This window comes from Staurois parvus, unplaced genomic scaffold (genome assembly GCF_062004578.1).
Source record: "Staurois parvus isolate SC_StPar_1 unplaced genomic scaffold, SC_StPar_1.0 ptg000192l, whole genome shotgun sequence".
NCBI lineage: Eukaryota > Metazoa > Chordata > Amphibia > Anura > Ranidae > Staurois > Staurois parvus.
Window position 1 is genome coordinate 9,144,578 of NW_028317988.1, and position 20,817 is coordinate 9,165,394.

At 42.3% G+C, this 20,817-nt stretch overlaps 1 long non-coding RNA gene across 2 annotated transcripts in view; it reads right to left on the reverse strand.

The window, feature by feature from the left end:
- LOC149461801 (uncharacterized) overlaps positions 1-20,817 on the reverse strand; it is a 56,918-nt gene that overhangs the window by 22,918 nt on the left and 13,183 nt on the right. The gene's annotated exons all lie outside the window — the stretch shown is intronic.

Sequence of the window (20,817 nt, forward strand, 5' to 3'; positions counted from 1 at the left end):
ATGCAGTTTTTAGAATACAAAATTTTCACCAAAGCGGTCCTGTAAATCAATCTGAATTCTAGTTTGTAACACAACAGATATACAGCATATACATAATAGAAGATAATCACGCTATGGTGCCAAAAGTTTGTGGACACCTGCCCATCACACCCATATGAGCTTGTTGGATATCCCCATTCCACAACCATGGGTATTAATATGGTGTTGGTCCCCTCTGTGTAGCTACAACAGCCTCCACTCTTCTAGGAAAATGTTGGAGTGTGTTTTGGGGAATTTGTGAGCATATAGCATTTTAACATGTTCATACCTCTGGCCTGTAGATGTCATTAAGTTGTTACATGTGTAGCTCTTTAGGAGTCGCCGAACATTTGGGTCCCCTATAGTCTTGCATAGCCAGGCAACAAGTATTTTTCAAAGACTTGCATTCCAGAGACAGTAAACAGTCCTTGAGCTTGGTTTTAAGTTTTATTAGAGGTGTTAAACTTGGATGGGGTTGAGAGATGTATGGGATACTCAAGGAACAGTAAACTGAGGACAACTTCCTGGCAACTATGTACAGGTCCAAAATAGGAAATTCTCTTCTAGGAGAGCTCTCCAGTATTTCCTGGTGTACCACCCTATACCCCAGATAAATCCTCTTCATTACCGAGCTGTCTGGAGGAATCCCAGGGCAAGGGGATCCAGTGGCTTCTATTTGAAAGGATTAACAGTCCTGGGTATGAATCTAGTTAGGTTTACCACCAGAATGCACTTTCCCCTTAACTGGCCAAGGGGGTGTAGGATTACTCTTTCAGTCCCTGCCTGTGAGCTGGTTGGGTAGGTGGCTGCTTTCAGACCTTCTGATAGGCTGGCTCCTTCCCTGGCTCCACAAGTGGTCCTCCCTCCAGGGACCGGTGAGGCTGAGTAATCCTCTTTTCCAGGTCCAGGCCTGTAGGTAGGCTTCTTCTTACTGGGCCCCTTCCCAGGCTCCTGCATCTCAGCCTTCCTCACATCTTCCACCCGAACTATCCCGCTACTGAGCAGGCTAAAGCACACTTAAAGGCTGCCCTGGCCCCATGCCAAGCCACCTGCTTGGGGATTGACCAGAGTCCTCTAAGTGTGCATGCCAGCTGCTCCTCACTCTCACCCACAGCGTCTAGAATCTTCTCCAAGATTCTAGAGAAGGAAGAGGTGTCAGGGAACTGACCTGCAGAGCCTCTCAGCCCTGACCTAAGGTTAGCCCAGCTGACTATTGCCCAGGCTGCTACTCAGCCTCTCTAACTAAAAAAACTAGCTAGCTCTACCTAGCTATCTAGAGGGGTGCTACACATGTCTAATACTTTCAATACTCTGACAAGTTAGTTTCACTTCCTTTACCTATAATGATAAACTCAGAAGGCTGAACTTGTTATATGGAAGCCTGAGTTTGATGAGAAGCACATAACTTATCTTCCTCTTACTCCTCATTGAAGGCAATTACTGATGAAGACCTGGCTTGCAATCAATGTTCCAGGTAATTCAAAAGGTGTTTCAGGGATCTGTGAAGGCCTCTTGAGTTCCTCCACACACACCGATCCCATCAAACTACATCTTTATGGAGCTGGCTTTGTCCCCAGGAGTACAGTCATACTGGAACAAATATGGGCCTTCCCCAAACTGTTACCACAAGTTTGGAAACACACAATTGTCTAAAATATCTTTGCATCTTGTAACATCATTGGTGTCCTTCAGTGGAAACTCCTGAACTCATATTTTGACCACATAGTGTGCTACTGAGGACCTGTTTGAGATCATGTATGCTGTATATTTACTGATACATCTTTATATATAATTTTATACCTTGGAAAAGCTTATATTCTATTGTGGCTTTCACTGTCATATAGATGCACACTAGCAACATTTTACTGAAACTTAAAAAATGATGAGAAAATACAGACTTCATTCAATTAGTATCATTATGTTAAATAAACCTACATCCCCAGCATTGCAAGGACCCATTAACACCCACCATTACATCATGCTACCCCTCTCCCCCCCTTTCGAAGAACATTCTTTGAGCTGCTATAAAGGGATTTGCAACATTCCCCACAGTCAATGCTGAGTAAGACATGTACATAACTAGGAACGATCATCCGTTTTCTTGTCATTTTGATCCACTTTACTGCAATAGATTTTAAACTCCACAATGTGTGGATTACTTACTGCTTGTTGCTTTGTGTTCTGCCGCAGCTGCTGATGAATGATAAGCAAGCATTTGAAATTCCAATAAGAAGACTTGCAAAATAAAAGCTGAAGTTTGGCATTTAATTAAAGTGCTAATTGACATAAGAAGAAACGGGGCAATAAATCAGCTTTAGCCGGGCTCTAATTAGAGCAACATCAATTTTTGCTGAATACAATTTGTCCTGTCCCATTAGCACACCTGCCTGCCCTCTCTTACTATCCAACTGTGAAAAAGGTCTTGTTATGAAACACTGCAAACAGGAAATTATTGAAATTCACTTATAGTTAAAAAAAATAACTGTGCTATTTTCTAATCTTTTTTTTGTATTCCTCCACGTTCACCCTCTAGAATTATTTTTATTCAAAGACTCTAGCCTTGCAGTATCTTTATTTTATGAAGTTTCACAGACTACAATACTGCTCAAATTTGATGGTAAAGTGCCTGTAATGTTAATAGAGGTGTATGGGATACCCACAGATTAGTAAACTGAGGACAACTTCCTGGCAACTATGTACAGGTCCAAAATAGGAACTTCTCCTCTAGGAGAGCTCTCCAGCATTTTCTGGTGTACCACCCTATATTCCAGATAAATCCTCTTCTATTAACATTGCAAATATAACATATTCTTTACAAACAGTTAAAAACAGTTAAAAAATATCTACAGCTCATGCAGATTGGCGTATGCTACCTTACAGCAGAGAAAGATCGCCTGCATTCAAGAAGTTATGCCTGTGCACATGCACCACTTTACACAAGTGCCTACAACCATTCATGTCTATGGGTGGCTGTACACAGCACCAGAGGTGCCTAGGCATCAAAATATGCAGTCGATTTACGTTGTAAGTAGGAATGTACCTGCATGAGAGCTAAAACAAACCCTCGCTAAAGTCTGCAGCTGCATGTACTGTGGAGAAATTCATCTTCAAAGTTCACAACCGAGGCATCAGATTACAGTTTCTTTCCTCCTTTCTGGCAGCAGAAACTTGACAGCCAGCCATGCTTCTTACTGTAAACAAACAGCAGATGTCATAATGTGTCAAACACTGACTGAAACATGACTTCAGAGACTCTGTTGTGATGATAAATTACTCACAGTATATGCAGCTAGAGATGAAAGTAAGAGATATCAGTGGAGAAGGGCCCTCTTACATTGCTAGTCAATGGGGGAGACCTTCCTTACATTGTTGGCCAGAGAATGAGGTTTCCATTACATTGATGGTAAGTGAAGAAGAGCCCCTTTGCAATGGTGGCCAGAAGAAAAGGGTCCATTAACACTGGTGGGTCAATGGCAAAGGAGCTCTTTAAACTGGTAGCCAGTGACAAAATGCACCTTTCCATGGAGGGGTTAGTGGAGAAAAGCCCTTTACACTGGTGGTCAATGGAGAACGCCCCCTTAGGGTTAGTGGACTAGGGCTTCTTACATTGGTGTACAGTGAAAAAGAGCCTGCTTACATTGTTTACTAGTGCGGAAGAGGTACCATACATTGTTGGTCAGTGGAGGAGGTTTCAGTTACATTCATGGTCAGTGAAGAATAGTTTTTTTTACATTGATGGCCAGATATGAAGTGCCTATTTACATTGGTGATTCAGCGGAGAAGGACCTCCTGCCGCTGGTGGCCAGTGGTGGTCAATGCAGAACAGCCCTTTAAACTAGTGGTCAATGAAGAAGGCCATATTTGCATTATTGGTTGCTGTAAAAGGACCACATTACCTCAAATCCTCAAAGACAGCCACACAAGCTGATTTGGCGGTGTCCCATTCTTTGGGGCGGAATATTTTTAAAGTTGCCCACCAGACAGTTAGTTTTGTTGTGAACTTGATACAACAATGGTAAATATATTTACAAACCAGTAGCATAAATGCCTAAATCAATCTAAATCTGAATCATCTCATCCTAAGCCAATCAGAAGTGTATTGGTTTGCAAAGCGCTGTCAATCAGCAGGCAGAACATGCTTACAGGAGGAGAGAGCAGAGTGATAGCCTATCAGCATTGTGCTTTTCCTTCACTGCCAGTCATAACCTAAGGGTAGGTTGGTGGCCAAACTGAATTGTTTTAACTGCATTATAGAAAAGTCAGGTCATCAATATGGCTATGCAGTGTGGCAGGGGTGCTTGGATCTCAAAACAGAAAGATAAAACATTCTTTGTATATGCATTTCAACAGTGACTTTAGCTGTTTACCTGGAGTCCAGATTTAAAATAAAAATTAGAAAATGAAACTTTTCATTGCTTTGCAAATCTTTAATAGTTATGTCAATTTTAATGAAAATCATTGTGGGGTCACAATACTTAAATATTTCATATAGAAAGGAAGTGTGAACTGAAATTTCTGTCAGTGGACATGTACTAAAGGGGGTAGTTAATTCAAGGAAATGGCTATAAAACATTCCACTTTATTATAAATGATTTCCTTTAATGGTTGCTGCCCTGGCACAGAAAGAAATTGCCACTAGCAAACACTAGCACTTAGCTTCTAGCCTGAATACTAATCAGATTTTAATCAGTTCTCTTGTGATTCATTCAATAGCCAGGGAGACTTTGATGAATCTGGCAATTCACAATACAAATGTCACAAAGAATAACTTTTTTTCAGAGGGAACACAGAGGATAGAGGTGATAACTCCAGTATTTTATTCATTTGCTTAGCAGAGAACACAGTTTGTGAGAAGCATTCATCCTCTCTAATAGATTCTTTTGAGAAAATCATACATGCCGTTCATCAGAGTGAAGATGGATTTGGCAATACTGCGGATTTCAATTCATTATTTAGGCCATGCAAGGGAAAAGAATAAGTAGATCCTACAATGCACTTCACTGAAAAGAAGAGATTGTGTAACTCGGCCTGCAATATATGGAGTTGACAATTTTTTAGTTATTATATGGGATTTTATTGGCATTGCTGAATTCTTTTTACTATTAGCCTGACCGTCAATGGCTTCAGTATCTGACCTGGAACAAGCATGCAAAATAGAAAGTCAGAGCAAATTCAGAACTCCTGACTTTTGACTATTGAGGTATAGGGTTGGCCAGAACTACAGAAAATTTTTTTTTTTTTGGGGGGGGGGGCACTTAGTTCAGATGATTGCAAAAGGAGCAAACAGCGTGGCCAAGCAGTGGGAAAAGAATTCTAGGGTGTATCACTAGAGGGATCATCAGCAGGAGGAAGGAGGTCCTGATTCCTCTATATAGATATTTGGTTATTGCTGAAGAGATCACCATCAGGAAAAAAGAGGTCCTGATTCCTCTAAATAGATCTTTGGTTATCATTAGAGGGGTCACCATCAGGAGGAGGGAGGTTCTGATTCCCCCATATAGATCTTCATATATCACTAGATGATCACCAGCCAGAGGAAGGAGGTCCTGATTCCTCTATATAGATATTTGGTTATTGCTGAAGAGATCACCATCAGGAAGAAAGAAGTCCTGATTCCTCTAAATAGATCTTTGGTTATCATTAGAGGGGTCACCATCAGGAGGAGGGAGGTTCTGATTCCCCCATATAGATCTTCATATATCACTAGAAGGATCACCAGCCAGAGGAAGGAGGTCCTGATTCCTCTATATAGATGTTCATTTAGGCTTCATTTAGAATACTGTATCGGATATGTCCTGTCCCGGAAATCTCACTTACAAAAAGATGTTGATAAGAAAGGACTAGTCCAGAGACAGGCAACAAAAATGGTGAAAGGCCTGGGGGACAAAACATATCAGGAGAGACTTCAGGAACAGACTATGCTACAGTATGGAGGTAAGAAGGGAAAGGGGAAACATGATTGAAACCTTTAAACACATGTAGCACAAACCTGAGACTGGTCTGGCTGTTTGGTTCCAGGTCCCACTCCCTGATAGGTACATAGCAGCCAGACACACGGTAGTTCATAGTCACTCGAGTGAGAGAACAGGCTGTTCACATCTTTTTGCAGTTTATTTTGCTAAAAGAACTGGGATAGGGTGAGGGTAGGCATTGAGTAACTCCAAAAACTTCTAACAAAGCTGTAATGGTGGACTCTAAATCTGGTCTGCTCCTTCAGGGTGAGAACCACTCTCTTGAATGTAAAGGGTAGCTAGATTGCAATCAGGAACTCCTCAACAGGAGTATAATCCCAGATGTACTGCTTTAAGCTCTCACAAATAGGGCAAAGAAAAGTCTATGGAATCTACATGGCAGGTACTCATTGTGCCCGTTATCCTCAGGTGTGTTACTTTCAGGATACTTTCAGGAGGCTAGGCCAAAGGTCCCCAACCCAAGCAGGAGATGGAACCACAGAAGACTTTCTTTTGTATTGCAGGTAGTTTCCAACTCCAAGGGATGCCTCAGCCCTCAGACTGGGACTTACTCCCCCAGGAAGGAGACAAAGCTGTTCCTGGTCCCAGCCTATTTATACTCCTTTCAGCCCCCTGCATGTCAATCACTCTCCTGACCAGAAATTGGTTTGAAGAGGCATAAATATGCAGGCCAGGGTTAAAGCTCTTCCACCCACTATATCACAGAGTTCATTGGGAAGCAGAGGAAGTGGTTAAGTCTAAAAAAAACATAAAAAAATGAACACTTCTCTCCCTGATTACAGGGAGGCCAAAAACTAAATTTTCCTAACATATTAAAATGGCTGTAGCCATTTCCTCCTACATTTTAGGATTGGTCAATGCAAGTTAACTCTACCTTACTTAAAGGAAAGAAACTCAAAGAGGCACCCCTTATAAGTTCAACAATCTATACCCATGGCTGCAGGTACCTCGGTTGACCCCCTTGGCGTTAATGTCCCTACAGATTTTACAATGTTAACTGAACTGGTGGAGAAATTCATTAAAAACCCGCATGGTCTGTTGTATTGGCGGATATGGGTGGTCGATGTCACATAATTGGTAGGCACATTCCATGAGTGTTGTTTTTGTTATCTAAAATGGCATAGCGGTTGTACTGATCTCTTGTTTATTATTTATGCTGAATAACGGTTAATACTTTGTTACTTCTTCTCATGCATTTGTGTGTGGAGAGACTTGAGGGATGTTGTATGGGCTTCATGGTTAAGGATGTATCCTTTTTGATTTTGCTGAACTATAGATCTCATAGCTATTTTGCTATATGCCTTTGTAAAAAATAGGGTACTCAATTTGTCTGTACTGAGGAAATGTATGACTGCTAATGTACAATGTCATGTGATATGTTCTTTTTTTTTTTTGTAAACATATAAAACTTTGAATAAAAACTTATTTGGAGGAAAGAAAACCCTAATACTAGTACCCTACTGAGAGGCGCTACATACATTAAGAATATGAAAAGGTTCAGGAGCTCAGTATCTTCAATATGAAGCCAAGATCAGGAATACAGGGACATGACCTTAAACATGCAGGAGGAAAGTTCAAAACTAATCTTAGAAAGTATTATTTTACTGAATGAGTAGTTGTTGCTTGAAATAGACTTTCAGCAGAGGTAGTGAGTCTGACAACAGTACATTCAAACATGTTTGCACAAACATACAGTAGATCTATACTCAGACAAAAAAAGAGAAAAAAAAGAGGGCATATGAAATATAGTGAGAGAGATGAGGAGAGAAAGATAGAGAAAGAACAGGAGAAAAAAGGGTATAGATTGAGGAAATAATGGAAGAGAGAATAAAACAAATAGTAGAGAGGGAAAAGGAAGGAAAAACAAAAGGGTAAAGAAGGAGGAATGAGAGAGGGTTAAAGTGGAGAAAGGGGTAAAGAAGGCCAGAGAAAGAGGAGAAGTGAAAGAGGGGTAAAGAATAGCAATGAGCTGAAAGTACCTTTGGTGTAAGCAGGTGTAGCGCTTACCCTCGTAATATCCAGGTCTTCTCTAACTTCCCCCCACAGCCAGACACAAGGTAGATCTACAGCCAGGTGCACACACACTGTCACTCATTCTTTTTTAAGTAGCAGCCTTGAGCAAAGTCCCAATGTCAAGAAGGAGTTCAATGGACATAAATAGTGCACAACAGATGTCTTAACTCACTTACCAAAAGGACAGCTATGTCCCCCCTGTACCCCTTTTTTCCCCAGTATACCTGGAATAAATAGGCCAACACCAATTTGGAGTGAAATTGGCCACATTTTATTAACAAAACAACTTATATAAACATTCCTTTAAACAGAAACATAATGAGGATCATAATACTAGTAACCAAGGTTGCCAGTCTTTGGAGGGCCCTAAAGAACCAACCACATTTTTATCAGCGCAAACTCTGAGCCACAACACACTGGCTCAGGGACAAGCCCAACTCTCCGCCAACACCTCCGTGTCCAAAATTCCCAGCTAACCCATTGTTAACTGGGATACCACTAAGGACACTATACTATAGATGGGTCCTTACACTGAAGTATCACAGTAGAATTAGAATGTCTCCAAAGACCTCAACCGTCGGGCCCCTATACCACCAAACAGCACCCAGACAGACATCGGGGCGGGAATTTTGGAAGCTTCTTCTCCATCTGACGTCTTCCCACTACTTCCAGAAGTTCAATGAACACAGGGTCACTTTCTCTCTTACTTCAGGCCCTCAGGTAGCCCACCTGAGACCATATGGCAGCAGGTGCCTGGGGAGGCAGCATGCCTTCCCTCAGGCTGGTACAATCCTGTCCAGGAAAGACCCAGTGCTCAGTATGCCCAAAGAATAAATACTCTCTCCCAACATTTCTCAGGGCTGCACTCCCTGAGATTGGCTGGAGTGGCATTAATATTTAGACTGTGTTCTGTATGAGTTCTACTTATACATCCAGAACCTTCCTAATTTACTTGAATACAGAGAAAGCCAGAGACAGAACTAGCAGCATCTGAACACACTGAGCAAGCACTACTAACAATTGCAGCTCTCTGTTAAGATTAAAACGTAATTAGATTTTCCTTACAGGTCTCCTGTTAAGCAGAGGAACCAACTATGATCTACAATAGGTATCCTAGCATTTATCTAGGAGGATGCTACAGTTCAGCAAACTTTAAATATATTTGGATATCAAATCTGAATCTAACTGAAATCAATTAGTGCCAAACCTGTAAAATCACTAATAGCCATTTTCTGTCTATTAGCTAGGACAAATGGCATGGGGAGCTGGGCACTGACCTGGAGGACATGAACCAATGTAAAAAAAGTATTCTTAAAATTTAAATTTGGCTGGGAGCAGACAGTTTAGTAATGCGTAATGTGAAACAATAAAAATGCCTAATTCCATATAATTCATTAAGATAACCTGCTTGGGGGGGGGGGGGGGTAAAGTTGTACATCTGTAGGATATATACAACCTGCTACCTACAGCAATTAAAATTTCTTTGCAAATGTCCCTTTTGTTGTAGTATTTCCTACAGCCAAATTCACTAAAAAGAACAGTATAGGGGTCTCACCAAAATCCATACCAGACTATGTAGATCCAGCATAGATTTTAAAGTGGAACCCCATGCAAAAAAAGAAAAATGTATGCCCCGCCACCTCCAAAATTAAATGCAGACCCTTATACAAGCATGTAATCTGGCTGGCCAGAAAAGGTGGGTGGGGGGAGGGGACGAGCATGCAAGCCCTCAACATGGGGGGTACTTACTCCTCTGGCACAGTGCTTTACCCCCAGGTTAATGAGGGCAAGGGCCTTGGCGGTTGGAGGGATCTGCGGGGAGAGGGCTCATATGGAAGCACCCTTTATCAATAAGGGTGCACCCAGATACCACCCCTCCTGTATGAATTTTAACAAAGTGAACAGTAAACAAAAACACATACACAGTTTTTGAAAAATCCTTTCAAATAAAAAAAGTCACATGCTATAAATCCATAGTCAATTATGTTGTACCTCATCCAGCAATGTAGATCCTTGCCAATCACAACGAAAAAAACACCCACCAAAACAGAAAAAAATCAGAGAATGTTACATAATGAAGGGCACTTGCCAAATGACAACTTTGTCATCAGTAATATCAGGGGAAGAGCAGAGATAGTGGTGACATAATATTGGTCAATTTGGTCAGTGGTATTGCCCAAGTATGGCCATGTAGCCTTATTTGGGCAATGATGTAAACCCCCCCCCCCCATTCCTGCCCCTTTCCAATATGGCCAGGGATTCCCAGACATGTAAGCAAATTGGGCCATGTGAAACTAGTGATTGCTGAGGATTCAGCAGATGCCTTCACCTACTGCATCTTTAGCAACCACTGACATCGCTTACATGGCTGAGGATTCTTGGTGTAGGTACCTGCCGCTTGACCACGAAGAACACCATAAACAAACAGCTCATTCCAAGTAGAGAAGGAAGAGGAGTAAGAGGGTTGAAGAGAAGAAAGATTGAGAGAGGGGTAGAAAGAAAATTGGTTTAGAGAGGGAGGAGCAGTGAATGAGACTTAGAGGTAAAGAGCGAGAAAGCGTAAGAGAGGGGTAAAGAGTAGAGAAGAACAGAAACAGAGAAGTGAAAGAGGGGTATAGAGAGGAGAGAAGGGTAAAGAAGGATAGAGAAGGATGAAAAGTGAAAGGGGAGGAGGAACAATAAGGGAATGGTAGAGACAAGAGGAGGAGGAAAATGAGCGGTAGAGAAGGAGAAAGAGAGAGAAGGGCAGAGAGAAGACAGGGGAATAGAGAGGGAAAGGAACTGTAATAGGGGTATAAAGGATGGAGGGGGAGAGAGGGAGAATGACTGTAACAGGGGTAGAAAAGAGAGCGGGGTGGAGAAGATAGAAGAGTGATAAAAAGTTACAGTGAGACGGATAAAGAGCAAGAAAGAGGGAGAGTGGGGTAGGAAAGGAAGAAGAATGAGAGAAAGAAGGATGAGAGATGTGTAGGCAGCAGAGAGGAGTAGAGATGTACTGTGGAAAGCGGGGCAAAGGGGTAGACAGTGGAGAGGGGCAGGAGAGAAAAAAGAGTACACAGTAAAAACATTCAAGTATGGTGCTCAAGTATCAGATGACTCTCATAATTTCTGTTTCTCTTCCAATTCCTAGGTGACCACCACCCCTTACTGCCCTCCTACGGTAGTCTAAATGCACTGAACACTGTAAGAACAAAGAGAGGGTACACCAGCCTAGCACATTACCTTTACACACCATTTATTGATGAAATAAAGAAAATGTTATACTCACAAAGCAATGTATAAACATGCTCATCAATGAGATACAGAAATGCCAGAACCGCTTCACAAACTTCTTATCACAGGAAGAAGCCATGCAGGTCTACAGAGTCTAACGCATTTCAAGGGGAATTTTAAAGAGGAATACCCTCTTCCTCAGAGCCCTGGTCTCTGAGGAAGAGGGGACTCCCCTTGAAGCGTGTTAACCTCTGTAGACCTGCGTAGTTTCTTTCCGTCATAAGAAATTTGTGCAGTGGCTCTCAAAATTGTATGTTAGTGCAAATAAAAAAAGTATCACGGACAGTACTCAGTTGTTTCTGTCACAAATGCACTAATACGGCTACAATCACCTCGTGCAGTGGCTCTGGAATTTTCATTTCTGGATTTCATTAATGAGCATGTTTATACATTGCTTTGTGAGTAGAATATTTTTTTCATTTCATCAATAAATGATGTATAAACGTAATATGCTAGGCTGGCGTGCCTATAGGCAGGTGTAGTTGATTTTCTCCACTGAACCTCAGTGGCATTGCAAAGGAAGAGAAAGTCAGGACAAACATACTCCTCTATGGTTTCCTGGGTCACTGGGGAAGTGATCTAGTTAGATGCTGCCACCCCATGTGCCATCTTGGGTCAGGCAGAGTCCATTTAAGACCCTGGCTCCTAAGCTTGGCATTCTTGCAATTGCACAGTGTAGAGATAGTTCACCTGTCTGTCAGGGGGAGTGAATAGAGTAGGGACAAGCTAGAGAGAGAAGGACAAAAAGTTGGAAAAAAAGTGGGAAAGATTGACATTTTTGGTCATCCAGTGGTTTTTCACTCCTTGGCGCCCAGCATACACAAATATGCGGCCTCTCAGCAGCAGGGCCTTGGCACCGAGGGGCCACATATTTGCCTACCCAATGTAAACAAAAGATGTGCCGAGAGCACATGCCCTGCGCATTTCTGGCACATTTACCAGCACCTCCCAGAACGGTCCAGATTGCTACTTGCGGTTGGGAGCTTTCTGATAATGTGACCGTCGGGACAGCCAATCACGACAGTCACGTGACTCTAAACCTGCCCTGCCTCCTTGAATCACAAACCCCTTAAAGGGCTTGGAGGTGCCGGTGCCAAGGGGTTAATAACCAAATATTTGTAATATTTCGAAATATTTTTTGCTGTTTCCAAAGCCTTTTGAATATGCTGTATTTTGTCAATTTGTTGTAGGAATATTTACAGACAATAACTGTCCTACATCTGTGTACCAAACATATCACCATGTAGTATGTTCTAATGGGATAGTGAATCATCAGATGGAATCTTTGGAATGTTAATAATCTTCCTAAGTATTATAGCTCTAAATGACAGAGGAGTGGAGTCATTATGGGGTGAGGAAGCAGGAACTGTTACATGCTTACTCATATATTGCATGCAATACAGATTATAAAAAGAAAGAACAGGATAACATCAGGAAAGTGGTAGGAAGACATATTTATTTTTTCAATAATGACTAAAAACGTATTTTAGCAAGCGCTTGCACAGGAACTCAGTGACTAGGCATCCTGTAAGAAATCAAGGCAGCATTATATACCAGTACTCCCTTTTATTACAAAATGAAGAAACATTTAAACAAATGTAAAATATACATTTTTGCAGCATTTGTGGCTATTTAGAAAAATAACCATGCCACATGTGCTCTCTTATTGGAATGAGGAAGACCACCAATAGTACAGTAGGCAGGTTATACAGGGAATTTTATAAGGGAAATTAACAACATTTAAAGATCCCCTCACATAAATAGTGATGGCCTATATATGACTTTGTGGTTGCACATCACATGTCCTCAACACATAACTGCTGTTACACTTCACAGACCAGGGGAGTTCCCTCCTTGGCTCTGATGTGTCACATGACACAAGGCAAGGAATACCTGGGAGGAAGAATGTCCCCCAGTCACCTGCCACCCTGTGTCAGAGATCTATAAGTTCAGGGAAGGAGGGGGAACACAGTGACCTGTTGGATAGGGGGTTGTAACAAAGATTTATGGTGGGAGGGGGATTTGGGGAAGGGGAAACAATTTGTGCTGGGAGTGGGACAGGATATGTGCTGGGATGGAGATTTTTTTTTGGGGGGGGGAGAATACTATGATTTATTCTGGGTAAGGGGAGGATTTTTGCTGGCCGGGGGAATTTTGCTGGGAAGGGGATTAAGGGGGATTTGCACTGGCATGAGGATTAGGGGGCAGGGAGAAAAAAATTGGCACTGAGAGTTGGATTTAAGGAAAGAGGAATTGCGCTGGAGTGCAAAGAATTTGTACTGGGAGGGGGAACTTATTCAGAAGTGGGAGATTTGTTATGGAAGGAGATTGGAGGGGGGAAGGAGAAGATTTGTGCTGGGAGAGGTGATTTGGGGAGGCAAATATTTGTACTGGGAAGAGAGATTGGGTGAGGAGGGGAGATTTTTGCATTTTTATTTGTGGAACTTACAGAGACAATTTGTGTTTGGCGGGTGAGCAGGCAGATTAGTGCTGGAATTTGTTTTCGTTGGGGGGGGGGGTAGGTAGGGTGGGTGTTTGCTAAAAAGGTAAAATGGGGGAGGGTATTGAATGCAGGGGATTCATGCACTCTCTTTTTCGGTACTCCTGACCCCTACACTCCATGCATTACTTACACTTGACCCCTGCGCTCTGAGCATTAGACACTCCTGACCCCTGCATGTGTTGCATTGCACACACATGAGCCCTGCAGTTTGTGCTTTACACACACATGACCCTTGCACTCTGTGTGTTACTTATTCCTGTCTCTGGCAGTCTGTGCGTTATAAACTCCTGAACCTGGCACTGCTCCCTGCACCCTGTGTGTTACATACTCCTGACCTTTGCACTGTGTCTTATAGGCTTCTGCACTCTATACACTATATTGTACATTACTTACTTCTGACCAAAGTGTTGATAGTCTCAGCATTTTCTGGTTGCTGCATTATTACTCTCCTTGGGGTTCACAAAGGTTCCCCAGGTCTTTTAGAACCCTAGCAACGCCCCTACTCAATTCTAGGATGAACAATTGATGCTCATCCACATTGTAACTGGATTTGTTGGACTTCATTTGAACACATTTAAAACTCATGTATGATTTGCTATTAAAATTGACATGTACTGGAAATATTACTAAAACATTGTTGTAATTAGGAGTTTATTATGGGATATAATGCATGTTTTATAGCTTTGTGAATAAACCCCAGTGTTTGACTCAGTCTTTACTAAAGGCTTCAATAGCTGTCTGAAATTTGGACTAAATGGCTGTAAGAAAAATGGCTGTAAAAATATTTAGCTGTATCTGTACCAACAGTCCTGGATGGACAGATGGCCAAGTGACAAAAAGGAATTATTTATATGGCTTACTATTCTAAAAGGACGAATATATCTCTTATTACATGGATTTATGATGGAAGTGAAACATGCACCAATTGTACATTTTGTTTCAAGAAGGCTCTACTATCCTCCCTACTGGTTCAGTGGAGAGCTTTTTGGTTCCTTTTAGCCCACCTCATAACCTGTCTGCTTATGCTTTCCCTTTAATAAATTGTATCTTATTTTATATTTTCTACTGGCCTGTCTGTCATTAAACACATTGCAATCAAATCATCTGTTAGTTTGGAAATGTTCTCCAATGGAATGCATAGCAGTGATGGACATTGGCGGATGAGTATTACCTCATACAGTTAAAGTGAACATAAGTTCTGAGTTATCTGCGTCTATTTTTCACTAAATAACAGTCTCGGATCATCTGTTTATGAAATTACCTTATTATGGATATACCTTGAAACATTATTTAATTTGAAACAATTATTCTAATTTTATTTACCATTAAATTATTTAACATAAGTGTTCCGTACAGATAAAATATATAGCATATAGGTTTTTTTTTCATTTTGGATAGAGTAGTTTTTGGTTTTTGTTTTTATTTTTTATGCCATCTGTGTCTAATTGGGAGGATTTCCCTTCACTTCCTGTCCTACAGACTCAAGAGGAAATAAAAGGATATCTTTCCAAGGTGAGGATAATCACCTCATAAGTTGGGTAAACACTAGTAGATTTTCGAACAAAACGTCATAGAATATTCATAAGAACATTTGTACAAAAATTCTCAGTACATTCGATGGCTTGAAGATAGCTGTACTGCAAAATTCCATTTGTTGTTAACATTTGTTTTTAAAGTGAATGGACTTTACCAAATGAAAACCACATTCATGGTTAGAAATGTATTTATTCAAAAAAAAATTCCATCCTGCTCCTTCAAATTTGTTTGTCACTGCGGTCGAAAATTAAAGCAGTTATAAAGGTTCATTTTGTTTTTGTTTTTTTGTAAAATAACAAACATGTCTATACTTACCTGCTGTATGTCATGGTTTTGCATAGAGTAGCCTGGATCTTCCTCTTTTCAGGTCCCCCACAGGCTCTCCCTGCCTGTCAGGTGCCCCCACAGCAAGCAGCTTGCTATGGGGGCACCCGCTGCTCCTTGTGTCCATTCACACACAGTGCTGTGGTTTGGTGCTGCCCCCCCCCTTCTCATTGGCTGACTGGCTGTGATTGACATTGGCTCCTGCTTGTTGTCTCGGCCAATGAGGAGGCAGAAACCTGGAATAGCTGAGGCTGTCCTTCACATTGCTGGATTGCAATGAGGTTCAGGTAAGTACTGAGGGGAGCTGGGGGCATTTACCTTCATGCATGAAGATATGTATTTATTTATTTACTATAGGTACTTATAAAGGAATGTCAATTTATACATGTTTTATATATTGTACATTCACATCAGTCCCTAACCCTCAAGGGGTGTACAATCTACGGTCCCTAACTTACATTCATACATACACATACTAGGGACAATTTAGACAGGAGCCAGTTAACTTGTCAGCATGTCTTTGGAGTATGGGAGGAAACTAGAGTACCCGGAGGAAACCCACACAGGCACAGGGAGAACATGCAAACTCCAGGCAGGTGGTGCCATGGTTGGGATTCAAACCTATGACTATAGTACTGCCAGGCGGAAGTGCTAACCATTTAGCCACTGTACTGCCCTAGGATAAAAAAAAAAAACTTCAGCCTTTACTACCACTTCAACTTTGACCCGGTACACCAGTGCAGTCAGTTCCAGGTTTTGCATGAAGGAAAACATGGTAGAATGTGCCGCATTATGCTCATGATGGGATCCATAGTGAATACAACCAGAAAAGACAGGTCATCTCAACACATACTGCTCTCTCTGCTTCTGCTCTAACTAGTTCTCTCAAAATGTCTGAAATAGTTAATTACTTACTATTTTTCAGTGCATTCTGGGCATTTGGGAAGGTCTCCTGAGGTTATCTTTTAAAAACGCTTCTAAACGCAAATGTGCATAAACGCAGTATGCAAACGCGGCTAAACTGATGTTTTTTAACCCACGTTTCCATTGTTCAGAAGGATTTTCCAAACTCCCCGTGTACATGAGCCCTTACATCTACAAAACTCCAAAGGTATAGAGATGTAATAAAAGCATTGTGCCAATGGTCAAAGAAACAAAAAAAGTTTTAATTGTTCATACTAGGGTGAAAATTAACAGCTAACTCATTTCAGGGGCTCGGACATTCTCCCTTCATCAGGGCTCGGATGCTTGAACCTGAAGTGGGAGGACTTGGTTACAAATTAGGATGTGATGTTCCAACTGGCATCATCAGGTGCAGCAACTAGGTAGCTGATCACAGTCAAACCGTTGGGGTGCTGATGTGGAGCTGAGCCCTCCATGTTAAACACCACCCTTTTTCTTTGTGGCAGATGGAAAAAAAACTACACCATCACTTGACAAATATAGAACAACTCTGAACTACCATTGCTGGCCAAAGAAAGAGAAACCACAGATTGTAAGCTCCAAGGATCAGGGCCCTCCTACCCCTCTTGTATTGAACTGTATTGTTGCTGTATTGTCTCCCGTTATATTGTAAAGCGCTGAGCAAACTGTTGGCGCTATATAAATCCTGTATAATAATAATAATAATACACAGACTACGATTTTTAAAAGCTTGGTAGCTCTTGGATTGCAAATTAGGTTATCTCCTATTACAAATAATAAAAGCAAATACCTCCACTGTTAGTGTTATCATTAGTGTATTTGGCAGCTTGTCATTCTATTTAGACTGGAGTTCCTTAGCCACTTGAGCTCTGGAAGATTTTACCCCCTTCATCACCAGGCCGTTTTTTGCAGTTCAACACTGATCTGCTTTAACTGGTGATTGCATGGTTATGCAATGCTGTACGGAAAGAAAATTTATAAAAATAATTTCACACAAATAGAGCTTTCTTTAGGTGGTATTTGATCACCCCTGGGTTTTTTGTTTTTGGGATATAAACAAAAAAAGACCCCAAATTTTGAGAAAAACCCCAATATTTTCTACTTTCTACTATAAAACATATCCAATAAAAAAAAAAAATCTAAATTCTTTATAAATTTTGGCTAAAAAGTATTTTGCTACATGTATTTGGTAAAAAAAAAAAATAGTCCCAGTAAGTGTATTGATTAGTTTGTGTGAAAGTTATAGTGTCTACAATCTATGGTATAGATACTGGAATTTTTATTTTTAGTATGCCGGTGTTGGAAAGGACCTTGAGGGAGTTGGAACGTTGAAGAAGAGGTATTTTGAACTTTAGTTTAAGTTTCACTTTAAATACAATCTATGAAAACATAAAAATAAAAAACCAACAAAAACATGCACACACATGCACAGCAAGGGTGCCGAACAGAAGAGAACATTCCAGAAATGTGTCCTGAAATTTTAAATATTAGTGCAAATAAGTATCACAGACTGTCAGATCACAGGTAATGAATTTGATCCTGGACTGAAGCAGTTATTTTTTTTTTCTTTTTGTGGAGTGTCCTTTTAACTACTAGTCCAGTGACCTGACACCAGGCATTGTAGGAGAAGTGCGGTTTAACCTTACTAAACTGGAAAGCAGTCCTCAAACACGGCGAGGGCTTAGCAACAACATCAACACTATAAACCTCCTGACATGTGATCAGCGGTGTACGGGCAAGGTTACTTAAATATAGCAGCACTAGGTATTAGGACGTTTCTGAGACTCAACATCAAACACAAGACAGATGCTCCTGATTAAGCGAAGGCTTTGGGCCTTTATTTTTATATGTTAATGCCCGGTTAAATTTATCCTGCAGATTTATACGGCATTCCTTATGTCCACCAGTATTCCAGTTATGTATTAGGGGTCTAGACACACTTTAGGCCCCTGCGGTGTGAGACTTCATTAATCCATGTTTACTTCTCACCTCTCAGAAGAAATAGGGAGCTGTCATTAGTCGCTGGCACGCAACGCAGACCAAGATTTATGGTGGCTTCTGTCTTAAAGGAGATTTGGTGTTAGGCTATGTTTATATCAAACTGGCATCTTTAAAGTGTTACTAAACCCAGGACCCTGCATTAACTGTATCTGGTCTCCCTGGACCCTGCATTCACTATATCCGCTCTCCCTGGACCCTGCATTCACTATATCTGGTCTCCCCGGACCCTGCATTCACTATATCTGGCCTCCCAGGACCCTGCATTAACTATATCTGGTCTCCCCGGACCCTGCATTCACTATATCTGGTCTCCCCGGACCCTGCATTCACTATATCTGGTCTCCCAGGACCCTGCATTAACTATATCTGGTCTCCCCAGACCCTGCATTCACTATATTTGGTCTCCCCAGACCCTGCATTCACTATATCTGGTCTCCCCGGACCCTGCATTCACTATATCTGGTCTCCCCAGACCCTGCATTAACTATATCTGGTCTCCCCGAACGCTGCATTCACTATATCCGCTCTACCAGGACCCTGCATTCACTATATCCGCTCACTCCGGACAATGCATTTACTATATCTGGTCTCCCCGGACCCTGCATTAACTATATCCGGTCTCCCCGGACCCTGCATTCACTATATTCGCTCTACCAGGACCCTGCATTCACTATATCTGCTCACTCCGGACCCTGCATTCACTATATCCGCTCTACCAGGACCCTGCAGTCACTAAAACCGCTCTCCCCGGACCCTGCATTCACTATATCAGATCTCCCCGGACCCTGCATTCACTATATTCGGTCTCCCCGGACCCTGCAGTCACTATATCTGGTCTCCCCGGACCCTGCATTCACTATATCTGGTCTCCCCGGACCCTGCATTAACTATATCCGGTCTCCCCGGACCCTGCATTCACTATATCTGCTCTACCAGGACCCTGCATTCACTATATCTGGTCTCCCCGGACCCTGCATTCACTATATCTGGTCTCCCAGGACCCTGCATTAACTATATCTGGTCTCCCCAGACCCTGCATTCACTATATTTGGTCTCCCCAGACCCTGCATTCACTATATCTGGTCTCCCCGGACCCTGCATTCACTATATCTGGTCTCCCCAGACCCTGCATTAACTATATCTGGTCTCCCCGAACGCTGCATTCACTATATCTGCTCTACCAGGACCCTGCATTCACTATATCCGCTCACTCCGGACCCTGCATTTACTATATCTGGTCTCCCCGGACCCTGCATTAACTATATCCGGTCTCCCGGGACCCTGCATTCACTATATTCGCTCTACCAGGACCCTGCATTCACTATATCTGCTCACTCCGGACCCTGCATTCACTATATCCGCTCTACCAGGACCCTGCAGTCACTAAAACCGCTCTCCCCGGACCCTGCATTCACTATATCAGATCTCCCCGGACCCTGCATTCACTATATTCGGTCTCCCCGGACCCTGCAGTCACTATATCTGGTCTCCCCGGACCCTGCATTCACTATATCTGGTCTCCCCGAACGCTGCATTAACTATATCCGGTCTCCCCGGACCCTGCATTCACTATATCTGCTCTACCAGGACCCTGCATTCACTATATCCGCTCACTCCGGACCCTGCATTCACTATATCTGGTCTCCCCGGACCCTGCATTCACTATATCTGGTCTCCCCGGACCCTGCATTAACTATATCCGGTCTCCCCGAACCCTGCATTCACTATATTCGCTCTACCAGGACCCTGCATTCACTATATCCGGTCTCCCCGGACCCTGCATTCACTATATCTGGTCTCCCCGGACCCTGCATTCACTATATCCGCTCTCCCCGGACCCTACATTCACTATATCCGCTCTCCCCGGAACCTGCAGTCACTATATCCGGTCTCCCCGGACCCTGCATTCACTATATCCGCTCTCCCCGGAACCTGCAGTCACTATATCTGGTCTCCCCGGACCCTGCATTCACTATATCCGGTCTCCCCGGACCCTGCAGTCACTATATCCGGTCTCCCCGGACCCTGCATTCACTATATCTGGTCTCCCAGGACCCTGCATTCACTATATCCGCTCTCCCCGGACCCTGCATTCACTATATCCGGTCTGCCTGGACCCTGCAGTCACTATATTTGCTCTCCACGGACCCTGCATTCACTATATCTGATCTCCCACAGTACACAGAACATGGAAATGCAATTATTTTAGTAAATATAAACTGCTAAAGCCCTTTTTTCATCAGCAGTTAGAGC